The sequence below is a fragment of the Chiloscyllium plagiosum genome, unplaced genomic scaffold (genome assembly GCF_037043375.1).
Source record: "Chiloscyllium plagiosum isolate Xiang-an unplaced genomic scaffold, Cpla_swu_hap1 HiC_scaffold_33, whole genome shotgun sequence".
NCBI classification, from domain to species: domain Eukaryota; kingdom Metazoa; phylum Chordata; class Chondrichthyes; order Orectolobiformes; family Hemiscylliidae; genus Chiloscyllium; species Chiloscyllium plagiosum.
Genome location: NW_028270171.1, coordinates 25,159,743 through 25,184,115, shown reverse-complemented (window position 1 = coordinate 25,184,115; position 24,373 = coordinate 25,159,743). Strand labels below are relative to the sequence as shown.

Here is a 24,373-nt window from a genome sequence, read left to right as displayed (position 1 = left end):
AATAAACTCTGTCGTTGAACCCCGACTCTGACTCAGAGGCTGGTGATTTTCAGCAGTTGCCTTCCCACAAATGTTTGTCCAATCTGTGGATGCGGCACTCCAAGTACTCCAACGATGTACAGTGTATCATCCGCCGTCATTTCCGCCACCTCCAAACAGACCCCACCACCAAGGATATATTTCCCTCCCCTCCCCTACCAGCATTCCGTAAAGACCACTCCCTCCGTGACTCCCTCGTCAGATCCACACCCCCGACCAACCCAACCTTCACTCCCGGCACCTTCCTCTACAACCGCAGGAGGTGCAAGACTTGCGCCCACACCTCCCCCCTCACCTCCCTCCAAGGCCCCAAAGGAAACTTCCAAATCCGCCACAAATTCACCTGCGCCTCCACACACATCATCTATTGCATCCTCTGCACCCGATGTGGCCTCCTCTATATTGGGGAGACAGGCCGCCTATTTGTGGAGCGTTTCAGAGAACACTTCTGGGACACCCGGACCAACCAACCCAACCACCCCGTGGCTCAACACTTCAACTCCCCCTCCCACTCCACCAAGGATATGCAGGTCTTTGGACTCCTCCATCGCCAGACCACAACAACACGACGGCTGGAGGAAGAGCGCTTCATCTTCCGCCTAGGAACTCTCCAACCACAAGGGATGAACTCGGATTTCACCAGTTTCCTCATTTCCCCTCCCCACACCTTGTCTCAGTCAAATCCATCGAACTCAGCACCGCCTTCCTAACCTGCAATCTTCTTCCTGACCTCCCCGCCCCCACCCCAGTCTGACCTATCACCCTCACCTTGACCTCTTTCCATCTATCGCATTTCCAACGCCCCTCCCCCAAGTCCCTCCTCCCTACCTTTTATCTTAGCCTGCTGGACACACTTTCCTCATTCCTGAAGAAGGGCTTCTGCCCGAAACGTCGATTCTCCTGTTTCCTGGATGCTGCCTGACCTGCTGCGCTGTTCCAGCAATACATTTTCAGCTCTGATCTCCAGCATCTGCAGACCTCACTTTCTCCACAATGGGCTGAATGCCTGCTATGATTCTGTTGATTTGTCCTCAATGCAGCTTTTTGCAACATCTTCACTTACTCCTTCCCCACTAACTGCAAATATCTTGAAAGTGCTGCGCAAAATAACATTGAGCCCTTTGCTATTTTCCTGTCTGCTCCACAACTTGAGTTGTGTAATGTTGGAGTTTGGTGGATTTCTTGTCTGTCCATTTGGGGAGAAATGGGAGGTGAGATTGATTTATCAAGCAGCCAATATTTTAGCAGGAGATGGAAGGGGTAAAAAACAATCAGTGAGAGTATAAAACTGAGAAAAACACAATATGAGCCATCAGGGTGTAGTATTTAAAGGCTGCCAGTTTACCTGTAAACGTGTCGCCCCACTGACCTAATGGATAATGTTTTGCCCTCCAAAACCAGTGATTATGGGTTCAAGTCCCATCTGAGGTGGCTAACTTTTCATAGCTTGCCCTTTGTCAACTTTACTTCTAATCTACATTATAAAAATCCCCATGTCTGTATTCAGTTGATGGGAAGTGATGTCCAACATGATCTTGCACAAAGTTGTCGGGAATCTGCAGGATTGGGGCGAAATTGTCTGAAAGAGACAGCACAGTCACAATGGCTGAAAACCTGCTGAGATTCTCCTGTGGATGGCATGGTGGCTCAGTGGGTAGCACTGCTGCCTCACAGCATCAGGGACCTGGCTTTGATTCCTCCCTTGGGTGACTGTTTGTGTCGAGTTTGCACATTCTCTCCATGGGGTACTCCAGGTGCTTTAGTTTCCTCCCACAGCCCAAAGATGTGCAGGTTCGGTGGATTGGCTTTGGGGAATGCAGGGTAAGAGGATAGGTGTTGGGCCTGGCTGGGATGCTCTTCAGAGGGTCAGTGTGGATGTGATGGTCTGAATGGCCTCCTCCCACCCCCCTCTAGGGCTTCTCTGAAGTTTGAAGCAGATGGTCAAAGTCCCAGTCAAAGCTTCGTGAAGGGACTGGCATCCAGGTGTGTGTCCCTATGCTCCTTTTCCCTGATCTTCCCCAATGTTCAAATCAACATCATCACATTAAAGATATTTTGTTTCTTGTCTTAATGAGAAGGGATTTGTCTTCAAGAGCACAAAGGGTTTGGCTGTTGTCCCATGAGGTTTGCTGATGAAACCGTTGATGTGCAGGGCCATCTGCAGATAATGGCAGAGACACTCTCCAGTGGTGACTGTCAGCGTTACCAGTCGTAAAGACTTCACCCAAGAAACTGACAGTGATCTTGACCACGGTCTCACCACGGCCTGCAAATCACAATCGGCTTAACCAGACTCAAGAACTGAAGAGAAACCAAGAACATCTCACCGATATTACCATGAAGGTTGGTCACAGCAAAGGATCAACAGCGAGACCGCAAAAACACATTTCATATCTCTCTGTGCTGTAACTTTCTGCTGTCTTTCTCCATTGAAATAATATCCAGCTGCTTTATTCTAACCTCACACATTCCCATATTGTCTTTCATTTGCTAAGTTTTTGGCTACTCCCTTACCCCATCCATCTCCCTCTGTAAACTCTGTGAGTCAGCCTCAGCAGTTGCCTTCCCACAAATGTTTGTCCAATCTGTGGATGTGGCACTCCAAGTTCTCCATAGATGGCCTAACTACCTCACATCTCCATCATAGCCTCCTTGCAATTGTATTCAATACCTTGACTAAGAAGGGTAAGGACCCAAATGCATAGCCACAGCCCCATCAGTTCCAACCTTGAACACCCAGATTTCAATCATTTCCATTGACATATTGGACCTTATCATAAATACCAAACATGCAGGTAATCTGTGATTCAAGTGGTAACATTGACTGAATATAGCTTAGACTGACACCAACACAACCAAAACAGAAGTTGCTTTGTCCATAGATGGGTAGGTCTATCTGTTGGAGGCCCAGTGACCTCATGGATAAGGCACTAACTTCCTAAACCAGAGATTGTGGGCTCAAATCTTATTTGGGGCTTTGATTTTGTTGAAACCTTCACTGTGCAGCTGATCTTAATCCTGTGTGGTCACGTGACCATGGCAACAAAATCAGACATTCTCAATTGATCCTCAGCTGGAGAAATTTGACCTGACAGAAAATTGGCCAAACTAAATTAAACAGCAGCTATCAGCTCCAGAGAACAGTGCAGCTCAGATCAAAGAGTTACAAAGATTCAAGAAGAACCAGTTCCAACCAGACTGAGGGTTGTATATTGGAGAAGTGTCAGCCTGAGTCAATCCACCTTATAGCTCCTGGCATGACAACAGTGAAGGGTATTGGTGTGACCCCATTGGATGATGTGAACCCAGCTCATGACCGTATTGGCCAAAGCCACAGAAGATTCTGGAAGATGAGGGACAGGAGAGGAGGAAAACACTCCTGAATGCCAAACCCTTAGCAAAGCCTTGACTGGGTCCTGCAGTGGAGCTCTGACCATCTGCTCCAAACCTGTTCATAAAAGTCCTTGCGTGAGAAGGGCAGGCCATTCAGACCATCACATCCACACTGACCCTCTGAAGAGCATCCCACCCAGGCCCAACTCCTATCCTCTCACCCTGCATTCCCCAAATCCAATCCGCCGAACCTGCACATCTTTGGGCTGTCGGAGGAAACCAAAGCACCCGGAGTACCCCATGGAGAGAATGTGCAAACTCGACACAAACAGACACCCAAGGAAGGAATCAAAGCCAGGTCCCTGATGCTGTGAGGCAGCAGTGCTACCCACTGAGCCACCATGCCATCCCCCGGAGAATCTCAGCAGGTTTTCAGCCATTTTGACTGTGCTGTCTCTTTCAGACGATTCACCCCTCTATCCTGCATTTCCTCAACATTCCGTATTTTTCTGACACAAGGTACCACCAACCCAACACAGACCTGGCGACTTTTCCAGAGGAGATGAGAAATAAACTTGACGGCGGATGAAGATCAGCCCTGAAGACAAGGGTTAAAAGTCAAACACCCCAGATGGGACTTGAACCCACAATCCCTGGCTTAGGAGGCCAGTGCCTTATCCATTAGGCCACTGGGGCCACATGTGTCATGCTAAAATGGCAGCTTTTACGTATTGTTTTACAAGAACACACTGACTGTGGCTCAGCCAGCACAGAGTCAGTGCCCTGGACTGAGGGGATTCTGAATCTCCTGGTTATATATGTTTTTTCTTTATATCCACACTGCTGCCTAACTGCGGTAGTGCTTATATTTTCCCCAGCACCATGTTGTGTGTGTGCAGGTGTGAGACACAGTGAAAGACAACAGATGTACAAATCTTTACTCAATTCCCACCACCAGGAAGAAAGGAAACACCCGAGTGGCCAGTGACAGGCATCAAAGGGCAATGCTGCGTGATCAAACAGTGAGGGGGAGGGCACTCTCTGAACAGCTCAAGGATGTTGGTAGACACTGCGTGCTCCTTCTCCAGGGACACCCGGGCTTCAACGTAACCGCGGAAGAGGGTCAGGCAATCGGCCCGAACAACCAGTTTGGCCAGGCCCAGGAGCAGACCCACGAGGAGATCCTCTGACCAACCCTCCCCCCTCGGCACTGGGTGCCCAATAATGGGGAGTGTGGGGCTGAAGTCCAAACAGAAACGGAGGAGAAGGTTTCCCAGAAAGCTAAAAAGGGAGTGCATGCAGCCTGTTCCATGGACTCCACAGCACCACAGAACAAGCAGTTGGGCTGGGAGTCCGTGAACCACCGCAATCTGCCGACTGCCGCGTGCAATACCCTCCTCCCCAGATCCCCGTGAGAAAGGGGGAGGACTCCCATGTAGAGAGCCCTTCACTGGGGATGGTCCCCACCGCCCGGTGGTAAATGGGCACGCCAGGGTGTGTCCGGGAGGTGGATGAGGGTGTGCAGCAGCAGTCTGTACAGGGCCCTCTGTGATACACCCCTGAAAGGGACAAAACTAAAACTCCAGAGACAGCTCAGGTTGTGGGGCACAGGCTCCCGCAGGAAGTACAGGACCCTGGGGCCAATGTGAAATTCCATCCGGGCAGGAGTGAGCACAGACGGGATCCCACCGCACACCTGAGCATCCTCCAACTGGGGCACTACGTCGGGTCCGAGCACCGCCGTTTTAAGGCGTCGGATGGCGGTGGCCACGTACTGGACGTCTACCGCTGCCCTGCTGGCTATATCCTGCGGCAGCGTCCAGCCCAGGCCCCCATCATCCAGCACGTCCCCGACCCTGGTCACCCTCGCAGTCACGGCCCTCCCCTCCGACAGCCACTCGAACCCGCGAGTACGGAGGTGCGGATTCCTGAGCAACGGCTCCCTGACGACAGTCGCTACTCCTGCCGGAGGGTAGGCGCGACGCGATTCGACCATGTTCCAGACAGTGAGCAGGTCCTGGTAAAAGACAGGCAGTGTCCTGAGAGTGACCTCCAAACCATCACGGTCGCTGAACAGGAGCTGCGTGTCGTAGTTGAGGTTATGCACCGGGTGGAAAAAATACGTCGCCATGGCACCCCGCCGAGGGGGAGGCTCAATGTAAAGGTATCGCTGCAAGGTCTGAAGGTGGAACATCGCTACCTGGGTGTGAACGCACACCAGCGAGTGACCGCCCTCCTCAATATGGAGACTCAGGACCTGCGCAGCGACCCAGTGCATCTTTTTGTCCCAGAAGAAGTGAACCAACATTCTCTGGATGTCAGCGACAAAACCAGGAGGAGGGACCAAAGTGACCAGCCAATACCACAGCATGGCAGCCACCAGCTGGTTTATGACCAACACTCGACTCCTGTGAGACAGCACTCGGAGCAGTCCTGTCCAGAGGCCTAGGCGAGCCGAGACTTTGGCCTCCAGCTCCTGCCAGTTGGCCGGCCAGGATTCCTCAACCGGGCTGAGGTAGACCGCTAGGTCGAGGAGACGGGTGGTACTCCAGCTGAACCCCCGTAGCTCCTCCGGCAGAGACTCCACCTGCCTCGGACTGACCAGTCGTCTGGAATATTGGGCTCAGTTGATCCTGGTGGAAGAGGCCGCTGAGTACACGGCCTGGCACTCACACATCCTCCCCAGGTCAGCCGGGTCGGTGAAAGGGAGGAGCACGTGGTCAGCGTAGGCCGAGATGACCACCCCCGTACCCACACCGCACAGAACCAGCCCCGACATCCTCCTCCACAAGGGGCACAGGAAAGTCTCCATGCACAGGGAATCCAGCTGGCCGCACAGGGGGCAGCCTTGGTGTACTCCTCTCCCAAAGCGAAGGGGCGCTGTCATGGAGCCGTTAACTTTAAAACTAATTGCACCTGCCTGCACTTGGTCCACATCCACACAAGCATTTCCTGTCATGTACCTGTCCAAATGTCTTTCTCACAGAATCCATACAGTGTGGAAACAGGCCATTTGGCCCAACAAGTCCACCCAGACTCACTCCCCGTCATGTCCTCCTGCCAAATGCACCCAACCTTCACATCCCCGAACAGTCTGGGCAATTTTGCATGGCTAATTTACTTGTGGGAGGAAACTGGAGCACTTGGAGGAAACCCACACAGACACAGGGAGAAAGTGCAAAACCCACACAAACTGTCACCAGAGGCTGGAATTGAACCTCGGTCCCTGGTGCTATGAGGCAGCAGGGCTTACCACGGAGCCAACTTGGAAACTCTACACAAACAGTCACCCAAGGGAGGAATCAAAGCCAGGTCCCTGACACTGTGAGGCAGCAGTGCTACCCACTGAGCCACCATGCCATCCCCAGGAGAATCTCAGCAGGTTTTCAGCCATTGTGACTGTGCTGTCTCTTTCAGACGATTCACCCCCCATCCTGCAGATCCCCGAAAATCTTGAGCAAGAACATGTTGGGCACCACTTCCCATCAGCTGAAAGCAGACAAGGGGGATTTCTCCAAAGTCAATTAGAAATAACGTTGACAGTGAACAAGCCATAAATAATCAGACACCCCAAATGGGACTTGAACCCAAAATCCCTGATCTAGAAAGTCAGTGCCTGATCTATTAGGCCACTGGGGATACGCCCATGAAGGTAAATAGGCAACCTTTAAATACTGAACCCTGCCCTGTCATATTGTTTTTTTCTGAGTTTTCTACTCTTCCTGATTGTTTTTTACCCCTTCCATTTCATGCTAAATTGTCGGCTGTTTGATAAATTGGTCTCGCCTCCCATTTGGCCCCAAACGGACATTTGAGAAATCACAGCCGGTCAGACATCGTCCGAGGAGCAGGAGAGCCGACATTTCGAGCAGAGGCCTGAAGAGCTTATACTCGAAACAACGACTTCCCTGCTCCTCGGATGCCACCTGACCAGCTGTACTTTTCCAGCACCACACAGTTTGACTCTGATCTCTCGCATCTGCCGTGCTCACTTTCTCCCAGTCGAGAAATCAACTCAACACCTACTTTGCAGACCCACAGTTTGAGGCAAATGGAGCAGACAGGAGAAGGAAAAGGGCTCAATGTTATTGTGTGCAGCACTTTCAAGATATTTGCAGTTAGTGGGGAAGGAGGAAGTGGAGATGTTGCAAAAAGCTGCATTGAGGACAAATCAACAGAATCTTAGCGGGCATTCAGCCCATTGTGGCTGTGCTGTCTCTTTCAGACAATTCACCCCATGATCTCCCAAATCCTGGAGTTACCTTGTGCAAGTTTCTATGTCACATCATTTGCCATAATCTCAACGTAGGCACAGTGATTTTTAACAGAGTACTGTCGATGAAAAATTCAGTCAACATGGATTGAGATGAAGTTGACATGGAATGAAAATCAGCAACAAATGGGGCTTGAACCCACAATTACCAGCTTAGGGAAGCCAGTGCCTTATCCATTAGGCCCCTAGCGCTCCCACCATGGACTCTCTGTGGAAAGTGTTGACCTCAAACGAGTGCTACAGCTGAGCATGTTCCAAGATGGAGGATTACATGTTGAGGGACACACTAAAGTATGGAGCAGCTGCTGTCAAGGTGTAACAGTTAAAGAACACTGTCTAAGGCCTTTCTGACCAGTTGTGACATCGTTCCTTCATTTCTCAGACCCTCTTGGTGCCTCAGAATGAAGAGAAATCGTTTCCTGCCTCAGTAGAAAGATCTGCCCGAACTTGCGAGCCCCCCCTTTGTGGAAGAGAGCCAGCCCTATATCGGGACAGGAAGGAGATTCCAATGGCCCAACATGGATTGTTCCAGTTAATACCCTTTCTCAGATGGATAGAGCTGGAGAGACAGTAAACATTGTGGGAATTTGGGAAATGCTGACAATCTGTTTTAATATTTTGTTAATAAAATCAAGTTGAACCGCAAACCAAATTTTGTCCCCCTTTGTCCACATCACCAACAAGAATACTGAAGGAAAGTTGAGTTTAATTACATTGTGTTACTAATGTTTATCTGGTCGATCAGTGGAAATTAAAAGCCATGTCACACAACAGGCAGAGACAGTCTTTAGCTGAGTAGAAGTTCAGCAGAGAGAAACAGACTTACTTTGTGATATAATAGGTAATTCCTGTCCCATTGATCTATTAACTGCAGGGAACTTTCAGATACGTGGTATCTTTAGAGCAATTAAATATCCTCCCAAGATATATGCTTTCACTCTCAATTGAAGATGTTATAACTTCAATGGCTAAGAGTATTAACCAATAAATCAATGCCAAGCCAGTTGAAGTATTACACTTGGCACATCATCATCGCTGTAATTGCAGAATGCAGCATAACCTATTCCGTCTTCTAACCTACTGACAGCCTACTTTTCAGAAGTCTCCTTACACTACTCTGAAAACAAATTAAAAGAAACCAATTAAACCAAATGAGCACAAATTAAATTCACAGTCATTTAAAAAGGCTCTGTAACAAAAGTCAAAATCTCCCAAGAAAGCTTACACTTACAGAGTCACAGAGTTGTACAGATCCTTCGCTCCAACTCGTCCATGCCAACCAGATATCCGAAAGTCATCTAGTCCCACAAACCAGCATTTGGTCCATACCCCTCTAAACCCACCCTGTTCATATACCCCCATCCAGATGCCTTTTAAATGTTTTAGAGGAGCTGGTGTTAGACTGGGGTGGACAAAGTTAAAAATCACACAACACCAGGTTATAGCCCAGTGGGTTTATTTGGAAGCACTAGCTTTCGAAGCGATGCTCCCTCACTGGGTGGTTGTCTTCACCTGATGAAGAAGCAGCGCTCTGAAAGCTAGTGCTTCCAAATAAACCTGTGGGACTATAACCTGGTGTTGTGTGACTTTTAACTTCTAAATGTTGTTATTGTACCAGCCTCCACCACTTCCTCTTGCAGCATGTTCCATATGAGCACCACCCTCTGCATGAAAAAGTTGCCCCTTAGGTTCCTTTTAAATTATTATTCCTCTCACCGTAAACCTATGCCCTCTGTTTTTGTACTCCCCCACCCTGGGGAAAAGACCGAAGCTATTCACCCTATCCATGTCCCTCATGATTTTATAAACCTCTGTAAGGTCACCCTTCAGCCTCCAACGCTCCAGAGAAAATAGCCTCAGTCTATTCATCCTCTCCCGATAGCACAAACCCTGTAACCCTTGCAACACCCTTGTAAATCTTTTCTGAATGGTTGCAAGTTTTACAACATCTTTCTATAGCAGGGAAACCAGAATTGAACGCAGTATTCCAAAAGGTGGCCTAACCAATGTCCTGTACAGCCACAACCCAACTGCCCAATTCCTACACTCAATGCACTGCCTAATAAAGGCAAGTGAATCAAATGCCTTCTTCACTCTGCTATCTGCCTGCACCTCCTTCTCTTCCTAATCTGTGTGGGTGTGAGTTACAATCATCTTTTTGCATTCTGATATGAATAGATTCACTCTTTTGTTAATTCAACTTATCCTGGTTTAATTGGCTACTTTTAAACACCAATTCAATTGGTTTGGGAGGAAGACATCCACAAGAAAGGCTCCCTTTTTAAATTAACCTGTTAGTGACCAACCAAGGATCCAGGTAAATGCAGAAAGGAAACCATTTCATCCCTGCTCACCTGGGAGCTTAACAATTTGGGGTATCTGTCTGGAACTGTAATAACGTGGGGAACAATTCTCACACCAGCCTCTCTTTGTAAGTGCTCCATGTATTTACGAAACAATGCCCTTCACCAGCACATCTCAGTGATATATTTAACATTCCATTCACATTAATCACTCCAAGGGCATGGTCTACATTAAGAATATAAACAGTAAGTGTTGAAACTCTCAGGTTCGGAAGCATCTGCTGAAAAAAACAAAATTAATATTGCAAATTGATAATTGTGTTTTTCTCCACAGATGCTACCTGACCTGCATTTCAATATTTCCCGATTTTATTGCAGATTTCCAGCACTTGTGGTATTTAACTTTTGTATAATTTTTTTACGTAAGGAAAATGGAGACTTGAAAACATTGAATGGGACTTTTGCTCATTAACCTCTTGGGAATTGTCTGCTATTGAATGATTTGATTAAGACTTTAGACAAGGTGCAATCATGACAAAGTCTGTGGGATTGTACTTATTATAGATCAAGGAACAGCTCATCAAATAAGGCAATCCTCTGAAACATATGAATTCTCACCGCAAGTTTGGGGAGAAAGGTATAAAAGATAAGTATTAGATGGGGTGCGATCTGATCAACGTCAGAAAAACTTTGATCTTCAAACTGCAATTCTACAGTGAAAGTGAAAAATTGCGAAATGTATGGTTAATTGTCCATGATATTTGTTCCTCCTTATTTAATTTCTATAAGTATGTGTAGAGTAATTTATAAACATATATTTAAGAACCATTGTCATGCATTATTTTGGTAATTTTATAATTTGCCATGACTTTCTCTTCACCTTATTCAAGGAGAGTGTTTATTACAGTGAGTGATACCACACAGTATTTCAACTGCACTGAATTGGTTTTGAAAGATAACTCAATAAATGCAGGTTGATGCTGTAGATGGTTCCTGTCGATATATTTCGTTGACCTGGTTCAGACGTGTTATGATGTTAAGTCTTAGGAAGAAAGAGGAAGAAGGTATAAGTAAGGTTCAAGAAACAGAAGACAGACAGAGCCCTGGAGATAACAGGAATGAACTCAAACTAGGAAATAGAGAATTTGAAGGGACCATGCAATGTTTATGGAAAACAGGATTAAGGAACCTCCAAGGCATTTTACAGAGGGATAACAAGCAACAGTTATATGGATAGGAAGGGTCGAGAGGGATATGGGCCCAGTGCTGGCAAATGGGACGAGATTAGATTAGGATATGTGGTCGGCATGGACGGGTTGGACCGAAGGGTCTGTTTCCATGCTGTACATCTCTATGACTCTATGACATGGTGGATGGTGAGTCTTGTATATTGATATTCTAGAGCATCTCATAATTAAAAAGGAGGTGTTGGGGCTTTTGAAAAGTATTAAGGTAGACAAGTCCCCAAGGCCTGATGGAATCTATCATAGAATCCTGAGAGAGGCAGGTGTGGAAATTGCTACTGATTTGTACAAAACATTTGTATCCTTTGTAGTCACAGGAGAATTCCCAGAGAACTGGAGAATACCCAATGTTGTTTCTTTCTTTAAGAAGGGCAAAAAGAATAATTCAGGAAATTAAAGGCCAGATTGGCTTCCTGTTATTCATTGCTTGGACATCACTGTCTGTGACTGGATGGTACCCTCTGGAAGTCACTCTGTAAAGATCTCCACCCCTCTACCTTGGGGTGTCAGGATCTCAAGGTGTTCCTGCAAATGTCTCTCTTTGGCCAAGGTTTCGGTCCATGTGTAATGGTTTCCTGAATGTGGTTCCTGTGAAGTGCCTTGTGCCATGAAAAGGGATCACGACGTGCAGGCTGTAGTTGGGTTGAAGTGTTATGGAGAGCAGGCAGGAAAGTGGAGTTGAGGCCGAGATGAGATCAGCCATGATCGTGTGGAATGACAAAGCAGGCTCGAGGAGCTGAATTGCCTAATTTTTAAGAGCTTCAGTACACAACCAAAGACAGAGCTATCAATTGCCGTGTGTGGCTAACATGGTATCTCACCTCAGATGCATCATGAAGAGGGTGTCCATGTTCAGAGCCCGGGGTTGTGAGTTCATATCCCATTTGGGCTGTTATGTTTTTAAACATGAACTCTGATCAGCAGCCTGTGTCTGTTTGATCTCAATTCCAGTTAATAAGGGGTGATAGGGGTGCAGTGCTAGACCTGGAGTAGGAATCCTGAACACCAAGTTCATGGTGTGGGGGACATGGACTGTAATCTGACCATACAAGGTGGTAAAATCTCAGCTCAGGAAGAGGTTTGTCTGATGGTAACCATATATTGCTATTGAGGTTTGTTAGGAAGCTAACTGGTTCCATATTCTCCTTTCAGGAAGAAAACCTGGTGAGACTACAGACCCACAGCAATGTGGTTGACTCACCCTCTGGCAATAAACGCTGGCCTAGTCAGAAACATATCGCATTCCTTCCCTGTAGCTCGGTCACAATCCTGGAACACCCTCCATTGATTTATTGTAGGTTTACCTCCAACAAATGGTCAAAAATCACACCACACCAGGTTATAGTCCAATGGGTCTATTTGAAAACACGAGCTTTCGGAGGATTGCTCCTTCATCAGGTGTAATGAGAGAGGAGGCATCAGACACAGAATGTATAAGTAAAATATCAAAGGGTCAGACAAGTGATGCGAATGTATTGAACAAATCCAAAATGGCCGACTCCCTCCTGTTAAATCTTCAATCAGTTCGAAAGGAGATACAGGCAGCACATGGATTGCAGTGGTTCAAAAAGATAGCTCCCCATCACCTTTCAGGGGAAACTAGGGAGAGGCAATAAATGTTGATCTAGCCAGCAATGTTCCCGCCCTGGAAATGAATAAAAACAATCCCACAATGGAATAAACCGCCAGGGGGAAGGTCATAGTGTAATGACTTGAAAACATCAAGCCCCAACTTTGGATGGTTTCTATTGTTATGCTTTACATTAGCATCCAAAACGCACCAATCATTGACATAAAGGTTATGGTTTGGAGGAGCCGGTGTTAGACTGGGGCGGACACCATTACAAAGCACACAACACCAGGTTATAGTCCAACAGGTTTATTGGAAAACACGAGCCTTCGAAGTGCTGCTCCTTCATCAGGTGGTTGTGGAGCAGGATCGTAAGACACGGAATTTTTAGCAACAGGATTGCAGTGTCATGGCATGTAATATTAAACAAATTTAGCTGAAGTCTTTCATCTTTTAGAATGATCATGTTAGTTTCAGTTCCTTGTTGTGTACATCCCAGACCTTTGTTAAAGTTACATTCTCAAGAGAGTTTTAACAAACTGTGCCATCTCAGCTCAGATAATGCATTGAAGATGTGAGGTTAAAATCTGTCTGTGTCCCAATGTCAGGTCAGACTGATTCTATTTCTAAAGTGGCATTTACAGAGTCTTACATGGTTTTATTCAGTTTTTGAGCAAAACAAAATATAATTCTGAAAGTACAAATTCACCCACAAACGTATATGTGTGTGTGAGCAGGGGAGACCGAGTGAGTGTGTGCATTTGGGTGTGTGTGGGAGGGGGCGATGGTGTGTGTGTGTGTGTGTGTGTGTGTGTGTGTGTGTGTGTGTGTGTGTGTGTGTGTGTGTGTGTGTGTGTGTGTGTGTGTGTGTGTGTGTGTGTGTGTGTGTCACTTTATTTTGTTGCCTGTCCCAAAGTCCGCTTTGGAGGAGGTCACCTGAAGGATCGATGTTGAAAGTCCCTGATCGTTGAAGTGATCTCCGACTGGGAGGGAACACCTCTGGTTAGTGATTGTTATGTGGTGCCCATTCATCTGTTGCCGTAGCCTCTGCTCGGTCTCGCCAATGTACCATGCGTTGGGCATCCTTCCCTGCAGCGTATGAGATAGACAACGTTGGCCAAGTCACATGAGTACCTGCTGTGTATATGGTGGGAAATGTCCCCATGTGTAATGGTGGTATCCATGGTGACACTCTGACACGTTTTACAGTGTCTGCTGTGACAGGGTTGTTTGGTGTTGTCCTGAAGGCCGGGCAGTTTGCTGTGAACAATGGTCTGTGTAAGGTTTGGTGGCTGTTTAAAGGCGAGATGTGGAGGTGTAGGGAAGGTCTTGGCGAGGTGGTCATCCTCATCGATAATGTGTTGCAGGCTGTAGAGAATGTGGCGTAGTTTCTCAGCTCCTGGTAAGTACTGGACAATGAAGGGTACCCTGTTGGTTGCAGCTCGTGTCTGTCTCCTGAGGAGGTCATTGTAGTTTCTCGTTGGGGCATGTCAGAACTGGCGATTGATGAGTTAAGCATCGTATCACATTCTTATCAGGGCATCCTTGTGTACTTCCAAGTGCCCCTCACATTCCCCCTCACCTGATCAGATCCTGTGTAAGTGTATGGTTTGTACAGAGGGGATGGCTGTTTTAATATGTTGAGGGTAGCGTTGCGGTTGAGTGAGGTGCTGTGGTGTCCATCCTTAAATTCGATGAGTTGGACCAAGATAACAGTAATCCTAAAGGTGAAAGATTCATTGAAAATATTTGGTTTGCAAGTAATGATAGGCACAGTGAAAAGTTTTGTCTTGTGAGCAATACAGGCAGCTCACAGAGTTAAGTAGCATAGAGAAGTAAATAATAGGGAAACAGCAGCAGGAACAAAAACACAGGTACAAGCGAGTATTAAGAGTCTGTGAGACCGTTCAGTATTCTAACAACAGGAGGGTAGAAACTGTTTCAAAACTGGTTGGTGCGTGTGTTCAGGCTTCTGTACCTTCTCCCCGATGGTAGAGGTTGTAGAAAAACATTGCCAGGGTGGGATGGGTCTTTGAGAATGCTGGAGGCCTTTCCTTGACAGCGGGCCTGGTAGATGGATTCTATAGATGGGAGGTTGGCCTTTGTGATTGTCTGGGCCGAGTTCACCACCCTCTGTAATCGTCTCCAATCTTGAATGGTACAGTTCCCATACCAGGTAGTGATACATCCAGACAGAATGCTGTCGATGGCACACCTATAAAAGTTGGCGAGGGTATTCGCTGTCAGTAATACCCGATGGTGTGGAGGGATCAGTGTTGAAGGGTTGGTTTGTTGATGAGAGTGTGATGAGAGCTGGCTTCCAAAAGCAACCTCTCCAACCGCACTCTCAGGAATCTCGTCCCCATCCAGAAACAGCAGCCACTTGATCACCACCTTCAACATTCAATCCTGCAGATCCTCGAAAATCTTGTGCAAGATCATGTTGGATCCCACTGACCATCAACTGAATGCAGAGATGGGGATTTTTCCAAAATCGATTAGAAATAAAGGACAAGTCACAGAAACACCCCAGATGGGACTTGAACCCACAATCCCTGGCTTAGGAGGCCAGTGCCTAATCCATTAGGCCACTGGGGCCCCACATGCAAATCAGCAATGGCAGCCTTTAAATACTGCACCGTGACCTCTCATAGTGTGTTTCTGTGTGTTGCACTCTCACTAATTGGTTCTTACCCCTTCCATCTCATGCTAAATTGTTGGCTGCTTGATAAATTGATCCCGCCTCCCATTTCTCCCCAAACGGACAGATGAGAAATCCACCAAACTCCAACTTTGCATAACTCAAGTCTGAGGAAAATGGAGCAGACAGGAAAATAGCAAAGGGCTCAATGTTATTTTGTGCAGCACTTTCAAGATATTTGCAGTTCGTGGGGAAGGGGTAAGTGGAGATGTTGCAAAAAGCTGCATTGAGGACAAATCAACAGGATCTTAGTGGGCATTCAGCCCATTGTGGCTATGCTGTCTCTTTCAGACAATTCACCCCAAGATCTCCCAAATCCTGGAATTATCTGATATAAGTTTCTCCTAAACAGCATTTGCCATAATCTCAACACAGGCACAATGATTTTTAGCAGAGTAGTTAAAAAATCCAGTCAATTTGGATTGAGATGAAGTTGACATGGGATGAAAATCAGCCACTGCAAAGACCAGGCTTAAAAATGAAATCCCTGAAATCCCAGATGTCAGAGGCCAGTGCCATAGCCATTAGGCCACGAGGGCACTATATTGGCAGATCACTGGAAACAGTTGACCTCAAATGAGTGCGACAGCCAAGCACACTCCCAGATCTGGGACAACACACTGAGGGACACACTAAAGGTTCAGGCAGCTGCTGCCAAGGTGTAACAGGGAAACAACACAGTCTCAGGTCTTTCTGACAAATTATCACATCGTTCTTTCAGTTCTCAGACCCTCTTGGTGCCTGACAATGAACAGAGATCGGTTCCTGCCCAAGTAGAAAATGCCTTTCTTTCCACAACTATACAGAAGGTTTGAGAAATATCAAAATTCCAGTGTTTTGCTGGTTCTTTTCTCTCTGCATAGACTGTACACAACTGATTTAGAACCTTTGTATGCATTTCCAAATGATGTTACAAACTGTTTCAATACTTTGTTCATAAAATCAAGTTGAAACGCAAATCAAATTTAGTCTCCCTTTGTCCCCATCACCAACAAGAATACTTGAGTAAAGTTGTGAGGAATTCATCAGATCAATGAGACTCCAGGAATTCTTCCAAGATGTCAGCAATGATCCCAATGAGCCAACCAATGAACGGGAACAGTCATCAGAGAGATCCATCGTGGAGCGACCAAAGAAGGAGTCGATTTGTATCCCTGAGGAGGGCCGCTGTCCTGGCCTTGAGATGTATGCTCAACCGTCAGGAGATGGGTGAATGCCAGATTTAAAAATCACACAACACCCGGTTATAGTCGAACATGTGGAAGCACTAGCTTTCGGAGCACTGCTCCTTCATCAGGTGGTTGTGGAGAATAAGATTGCAAGACACAGAATTTATAGCAAATGTTTACAGTGTGATGCAACTGAAATTGTATCTTGAGAAAGACCTGGATTGTTTGTTAAGTCTCTCATCTTTTAGAATGGCCAGGTTGGTTTTCGTTCTTTCATATGTAAATTGCAAAACTTTTATTCAAAGTTACATTCTCAAGTGAACTTTAACAATTGGTGTCATGTCAGCCCAGATGATGTATTGAAGGTGTGAGCTCCCCTGTGTGAGGCTGTCTGTGCCACAATGGTCAGACTGATTCTAATCTAATAAACAGATTTACAGCATCTTACATGGATTCATACAGGTTTTGAGCAAAGTAAAATGTAATTCTGTAAGTACAAGTTCCTCACACAAACTTATATGTGTGTGAAAGTGTATGTGCGTGTGTATATGTGTGTGTATATGTGAGTATGTATATGTGTATGTGTGTGTGGGTGTGTATGGTGTTTGTATGTGTGTGTGTGGGTGTGTATGTGTGTGTGGGTGTGTATGTGTGTGTGTGGGTGTGTATTTGTGTGTACATGTGTCTGTGTGTATGTGTGTGTGTATATCTGTGTGTGGGTACGTATGTGTGTGTATATGTGTATGTGTATGTGTGTCTATGTGTGTGTGCATATGTGTGTGTGTGGATGTGTATGTGTGTGTGTTTATGTGTATGTGTGTGTATGTGCGTGTGTGTATATGTGTGCATGTGTGTGTGTGCATGTGTGTATGTGTGTGTGCGTGTGTATGAGTGTGTATGTGTGTGTGTGTGTGTGTGTGTATTTGTGTGTATGTGTGTGTGTGTGTATGTGTGTGTATGCGTGTGTGTGTGTGTGTGTGTAGTTGAATGGGGTCACCTGTAATGTCCCAGTTGAGGCCATCTCCATTGTTACCAAACTTGGTGATCAGACTCTGCTCGCCCACTTTTCATTGTTGCCTGTCCCGAAGTCCTCCTTGGAGGAAGGTCCGAGGTCGAACGTCCTGAATTGCTGAAGTGTTCTCTGACTGGGAGGGAACACTCCTGTCTGTTGACGCACATAACAACCCCACACCCCCACCCCATATACACACACACACGTACACGCACATGCACGCACACACACGCACACACACGCACACTCACACACACGCGCACAGACACGCACAGACACGCACACACGCACACGCACACACACACACGCACACACACAAGCACATATAAGTTTGTGGGATGAATTTCTATTTGCAGAACTACATTTTACTTTGCTCAAAAACTGCATGAATTACAGAGCTAAGGAGAGAAGCATGGTATCTCCCAGAATCAGGTGGCTCAGTGCTTAGCACTGCTGCTTCACACTACCAGGATCCCAAGTTCAATTCCAGCCTTAAACAACTCCCAGTGTGGAGTTTGCACATTCCTCTGGTTTTCCCCCCAACAGTACAAAGGTGAATTGGCCGTGTTAAATTGCCCATAGTGTTATCTGTTTCCCCACTGTAGGTAATCTAATCCAGGGGAAGGATCTGAAGGCCCTAATTTACGAGGGCTCTCAGCTCAAGCCTTTCCACGACTTCTCAGTTGTGGTAAACCAGAAAAGAAAACCTTACGATGATGAGCTTAAGACATAGGAATGGAAGTAAGGCCATTCAGCCCATCGGGTCCCCTCCACCATTCAATCGTGAATGATGGGCATTTCAACGCCTCTTGGTGACACTCTCATCGTCACCCTTAATTCCTTGCGTGGTCAGAATTTATCAATCTCTGCCCTGAAGACAATTAACGTCCTAGCCTCCGCTGCGCTCCACGGCAATGAATTCCACAGGCCCACCACTCTCTGCCTGAAGAAATGTCTCCTCATTTCTGTTCTAAATTGACCCCCTCTAATTCTCAGGCTGTGCCCATGGGTCCTAGTATCCTTACCTGATGGAAACACATTCCCAGCATCCACCCTTTCTAAGCCATGCATTATCTAGTAAATTTGTATCAGATCTCTCCTCAACCTTCTAAACTCTAATGAACACAATCCCAGGATCCTCAGCTGTTCATTGTATGTTAAGCCGACCATTCCAGGGATCATCTGTGTGAATCTCCGCTGGACATGCTCCAGTGCCAGTATGTCCTTCCTGAGGTGTGGAGCCCAAAATTGGATACAGTATTTCAAATGGGGCCTAACCAGAGCTTTATAAAGTCTCAGTAGGACATCGCTGCTTTTACATTCCAACCCTCTTGAGTTTAGTGGCAACATTACATTTGTTTTCTTAACCATGGACTCAACCTGCAAGTCAACCTTCAGAGATTCCTGGACTATCATTCCCAGATCCCTTTGTACTTTGGCTTTATGAATTTTCTCACTGTTTAAACAATAGTCCATGCCTGTATTCTTTTTTCCAAAGTGCAAGTCCTAGCATTGGCTCACATTGAATTTCATCAGCCATTTCCTGGACCACTCTCCTAAACTGTCTACATCTTTCTGCAGCCTCCCACCTCCTCAGAACGACCTGCTTGTCTGCCTAACTTTGCATCATCGGTGAACTTCGCCAGAATGCCCCCAGTCCTTTCATCCAGATCATTAATATATAAAGTGAACAGCTGCGGCCCCAACACTGAACCCTACGGGACACCACTTGTCACCAGCTGCCATTCCAAGAAAGAACCTTTTATCCCAACTCTCTGCCTTCTGTCAGACAGCCAATCCCCAATCCATGCCAGTAGCTCACCTCGAACACCATGGGCCCTCACCTTGCTCAGCAGTCTCCCGTGAGGCACCTTATCAAAGGCCTTTTGGAAATCTAGGTAGATAACATCCACTGGGTTTCCCTGGTCTAACCTACTTGTTACCTCTTCAAAGAATTCTAACAGGTTTGTCAGGCATGACCTCCCCTTACTAAATCCATGCTGACTTGTTGTAATCCAACCCTGCACTTCCAAGAATTTAGAAATCTCATCCTTAATGATGGATTCTAGAATTTAACCTACAACCGAGGTTAGGCTAACCGGCCTATAATTTTCCATCTTTTATCTTGATCTTTTCTTGAACAAGGGGTTTACAACAGTGATTTTCCTATCATCTGGGAATTTCCCTGACTCCAGTGATTTTTGAAAGATTGAAAACAGCCTCTACTATTTCCTCAGCCACCTCCTTCAGAACTCTAGGCTGTAGACCATCGGGGCCGGGAGATTTATCAATTGTTAGACCTTTTAGCTTTTCTAGCACTTCCTCTTTTGTAATGGCTACCATATTCAAATCTGCCCCCTGACTCTCCTTAATTGTTAGGATAATGCTCATGTCTTCCACTGTGAAGACTGACACAAAGTATTTACCAAGTTCTTCAGCCATTTCCTTATCTCCCTTCACGAGCCCTCCTGCATCAATTTGGAGCGGCCCAATTTCTAGTTTTGCCTCTCGTTTGTTTCTTATGTATTGGAAGAAACTTTAACAATCATTTCTAATGTTACTGGCTAGCTTACCTTCATATTTGATCCTCTCCTCCCTTATTTCTATGTCTTTGTTAACCTCTGTTTGTTTTTGTCGTCTTCCCAATCTTCTGATTTCCCAGTGCTCTTGGCCACTTTGTAGGCTCTCTCTTTCCCTACGATACATTTCCTGACTTCCTTTGTCAGCCCTGGCTGTTTAATTCCCGCCCCCTGACGGATAATGTTTCTGCCAAGAGAAGACTGAGAGAGTTTGGGATCCAGTACTCTCTGAGGTATCCGACGGTGCTCCGATAACCTTACATGGATCCGTACATCTGTTTGATACATCGGAGAAGGCAAGAGACTTTGTGGACAAATTAACCGAATCTGAACAATTTAGTATCTACAAATAGTGTTGTTTGGTTATGTCTTTGTTGTTTTTTAAAAAAACAGAGGAAGTCCAGTTGGAGCTTTCTTTCCTTGTTTTCCCAATTGGTAATAATCCGATTTAAACTATGTTTGGTGGCGGTTGAGGTGTGTACTTTCAATTTCTAAGTGAAGTGATCCCAGAGGGTGGATGGGGTATTTACCCCATCGATCTTAAATGGTTTTTTTCTTTATTCATATTGCTATTCTATGGTATATTTACTTTCTATTCTGCTTGTGTTTGTGGGACAGCTCTAGCTAGAAGGAGGGAAAATGGTTGGGATGGCTAGATGCCCACTTATGGGCAGTTTGGGATGGGTAGTTGCCTCCTTTGGGCAGGAGGTGAGTTCCCCTATTCAGCGCCATTGGCGCTTTATATGGTGGTTTGTATTGCTTTTAATCTTTGATAGTTTTGTAGGTTTGTTAAATGTAGTGGTTTCAGTTTATGTGGTTTTTATATTTGATGGATCATTTGACACTAAGGCTCAGTGATTTGTGGTTCGTGTTCCTCCTCTCTGGAATTTAAATGTTACTGCAGAAGGTTATAGCTAATGACTTGATTAAATGGTGAACTTGGAATATCAAGGGAAGTCACTCACCAATTAAGAGGAAGAAGGTACTTTTGAGTCTTAGAAAGGAGAAAGTGGATATTCCTTTGTTACAGGAGACGCACTTGGATGACAGGGAGCATTTGAAACTACAGCAGAATGGCCTTGATCGGGTTTACTTCACATCATTTAATACCAGAAGTAGGGGAGTGGCTGTATTGGTGAGGAGGAATCTCCCATTTAAGTTGCTAGAGTGTGTTAAAGACATTAACTCACACTCGGTTAGTAGCCCATCCTTCCTTTTGGAAATTGCCAAAGCCTATGCCAGTGGGTCAGTTATTTCCTACTCTGCCAGTAGGAGGCGGCAGAAGGGTGAGCAGCAACGTCTCCTCGAAGCACAGTTGAAGGCAGCTGAGAAGTCCTACTTTGACAGGCCCTCGTTGGCCAAGTTACAGAGGATTACGGCGCTGCGGTCTGCATTGAATTCCGTGCTCACGCAGACAGCAAAGAACGAGCTTACTTTTGCAGAGCAAATGTTATATGATCATGGTGACAGGCAAATACTTAGCATATCTCGCTAGGAAAAGGAGCGCCCCTCAAGCCATTACGGTGATTAGGGAAAGGTCTGGGAACCGAACATGTGACTCCAAAAAGATTAAAGTGTCATTCCAGAGATTTTACTCTAAGTTATACCAATCTGAGGTTTGTGAGGAGGGGCGGGCCAAAATGGAGGCTTTATTCAAGGATCTGGAGCTCCTGGGTGTGACCCCTGAACAAGAGTCTTTTCTCAATGTCCCCTTATCAGAGCAAGAGGTGCAGGAGGCTGTGAAGCAGCTTCAGAGTGGAAAGGCACCCAGTCCTGATGGACTTCCCAGGAAATTCTAGAAGGAATTTATAAACATATTGTCATGCCCGATGTTCAACATGTTTAATGACTCATACAGCCATGATTGTCTCCCGCCATCTCTGAGAGAAGCCAATATTTCACTTATTCTTTAAAAAGGGAAGGTCCCGGGGGACTGTGCTTTGTACAGGCCCATTTCACTCTTAAATGTGAACTTTAAAATCCTCTCCAAGACCCTTGTGTTAAGGCTGGAGACTGTGTTACCTTCTATTGTTAAAGAGGACCAGACAGGCTTCATAAAGGGCCGCAGATCCTCCAATAATGTTAGGAGGCTGCTTAATGTAATTCAAGCGTGTCAACAACAGGCAATATAGGGATTGGGGATTTCTCTAGATACAGAGAAGGCGCTTGACCAAGTTGAGTGGCCGTACCTTTTCTATACTCTGGAGCGGTTTGACTTGGGCGAAGTTTTTATAAGATGGGTAAAGGTTCTCCACAATGACCCTCTCACTGCAATCATCACCAACGGGGTGTGATCAAGCAATTTTAACATTTTTTGGGTCAGCCGGCAGGTCTGTTCCCTTTCGCCACCGCTTTTTACAGTGGGGATTGAATCATTGGTGGGGGCCATTCATAGGGATCCCAATATATCAGCTCCAGACGTAGGGTCAAATTTACATCAGAGTTTATTGTATGTGGACGATATCCTAATTCTTTCGTCAAATCCAGCAGTTTCAGTACCTCGCCTGTTAGCATGCATCTGTGTGTTTGGCACCTTTTTGGGGGACAAGATTAATCTTGCAAAATCAGAGGCTATGCCTATGGGTGGTCTTATGAAGATGTTAAGTCTTGAGGGTGAATATCGATTCCCATTTAAATGGTCACAGGGGGGTTTTGTGTATTTGAGCATGTTCATTACTCCAGTTCTGAATCGGATGTTCAAAGCCAATTTTGTTCAATTATTTGACAAAATCAAACAAGACCTTCAAAGATGGAGGCGCTTCTGGTCTCGTGGTTGGGTTGGATAGCGCTTATTAAGATGAATATTCTCCCTCGTTGTTTTAAAAAAAATTCTCAAGGTCAGGTTCGTAGGAGAGTAGTCTGACACAGAACAAACGACCAAGAGGCGAGACTGCTAGAATATGGGCATTTTATTCCCCGCAGTGTCGCACAACGGGTCTGGCTTATACTCACTCTACATGTTACAAAAACTGGGAGCCGTCAGTTCTCGTAGAGCGGTTGCCAACAACCCACGCTCGGCGGTTAAACGTAACCCCGGAGCAGACTCACCGAACTGGAGACTTTTTCAGCTGATATACTCCCTTCCAGATATAAACATTCATGTGAACAGCAGAGCAAGGCTAAAAAACACATTCCATTCTGGTTACATACAGATAAGAAGATTCACACGGGACTAAGCAACACCTCCATTCCGGTTAGATTCACACATGTATTGGGACATAATTTTTAACCATTTCACCACATTCCACTGCTTGGAATGTTACACCACATTCCACTGCTTGGCCCAATACATGTGTTACATTATGCTTAATTCAGTTCAATTCGTTTCAGTTAATTTCAGTTCAGTCAATTCAGTGTAATTCAATTCAGTTCCGTCCATTTCAATTCAATTTAGCTCAGTTCCATTTTGTTCCGTTCAATTTGATTCACTTCAGTTCCACTCAGTTCAGTTCAGTTCAATCCCATTCAATTCTGTTAACTCCGCTTCAGCCTTTTGGACATGCCCACATCCTCCGCTGTACCCCAGGCAAGGGGTTCTTCGGCAGGACTGGGATCCTTTCTCAAACAAACTGCCACGTACATGCCCACATCCATGCCATCCCGGGACGGTCGGGACCTCCACAGTTTGTTCTTCTGGTTTCTTAGTCGTTTTCCAAAACATTGTTCTGTATCAAAATCTCTCCTCAATTGCGATTGATCCTGCCGACTACGCCAAATGTTTTAAAAAAAATTCTCAAGGTCAGGTTCGTAGGAGAGTAGTCTGACACAGAACAAACGACCAAGAGGCGAGACTGCTAGAATATGGGCATTTTATTCCCCGCAGTGTCGCACAACGGGTCTGGCTTATACTCACTCTACATGTTACAAAAACTGGGAGCCGTCAGTTCTCGTAGAGCGGTTGCCAACAACCCACGCTCGGCGGTTAAACGTAACTCCGGAGCAGACTCACCGAACTGGAGACTTTTTCAGCTGATATACTCCCTTCCAGATATAAACATTCATGTGAACAGCAGAGCAAGGCTAAAAAACACATTCCATTCTGGTTACATACAGATAAGAAGATTCACACGGGACTAAGCAACACCTCCATTCCGGTTAGATTCACACATGTATTGGGACATAATTTTTAACCATTTCACCACATTCCACT

The 24,373-nt window shown here is 46.0% G+C and overlaps 2 non-coding genes across 2 annotated transcripts; both read right to left on the bottom strand.

Moving 5' to 3' along the window:
* Positions 1–3,995: 3,995 nt before the first annotated feature.
* Positions 3,996–4,068, bottom strand: trnar-ccu (transfer RNA arginine (anticodon CCU)). Its single transcript has one exon. It is a non-coding gene; the product is annotated as a tRNA-Arg (tRNA).
* An 11,219-nt stretch (positions 4,069–15,287) lies between these two features.
* Positions 15,288–15,360, bottom strand: trnar-ccu (transfer RNA arginine (anticodon CCU)). Its single transcript has one exon. It is a non-coding gene; the product is annotated as a tRNA-Arg (tRNA).
* Positions 15,361–24,373: the final 9,013 nt, after the last annotated feature.